Genomic DNA, 565 nt, shown 5'->3' with positions numbered 1-565 from the left:
AAATGTTTGTAGTCAACAGTTCACAGAGAAGCTGTTCACGGTTTAATGGTGATAAGCCGTTTGGCGGCACAAGCTGGACTTTGTTGCCATCCTTGAGACGAATCTTTTAAGAAAAAAAATAAGTTAATCTCGATTTTTTTTTTCCCTGAATGTGTTGTTTTTTCTTCAATATACAATAAATATTCTAGTGAACTTTTTATCAAATGGTTAAGAAAATGCTAGAGGTTGTTGTAAAATATTTGTATCCTGCATTCACTAAAGTAAAGATACTGGCTTTTACTGTGTACCCCGGCCTCGCTCGTGTTTGCAGATCCCCCCCTCGGCTGCCCACAGCTCTCCCCGGGCTCGGCTTCGAGGTGCCGCTCCTGAACCGTGCGGGAGCGCTCCTGGGCAGCGCCGACCCTTCCGGGCCACGCGCTCGCGTTGCCTTCAGAGGGCGAGCCCGTGCTCGGCCAGAACCCGAGTGCCAAACGCTTCCAGACCCCGGCCAACACCCCGGGCGGGTTCGAGGGGCAGAGCCCCCAAGGCTGGGGCCAGCGGACCGCCTCTGGCACGGAGGGAACTC

Source organism: Eurypyga helias, unplaced genomic scaffold (assembly GCF_000690775.1).
Source record: "Eurypyga helias isolate BGI_N326 unplaced genomic scaffold, ASM69077v1 scaffold34881, whole genome shotgun sequence".
NCBI classification, from domain to species: domain Eukaryota; kingdom Metazoa; phylum Chordata; class Aves; order Eurypygiformes; family Eurypygidae; genus Eurypyga; species Eurypyga helias.
Note: the sequence above shows the minus strand (reverse complement) of the source record.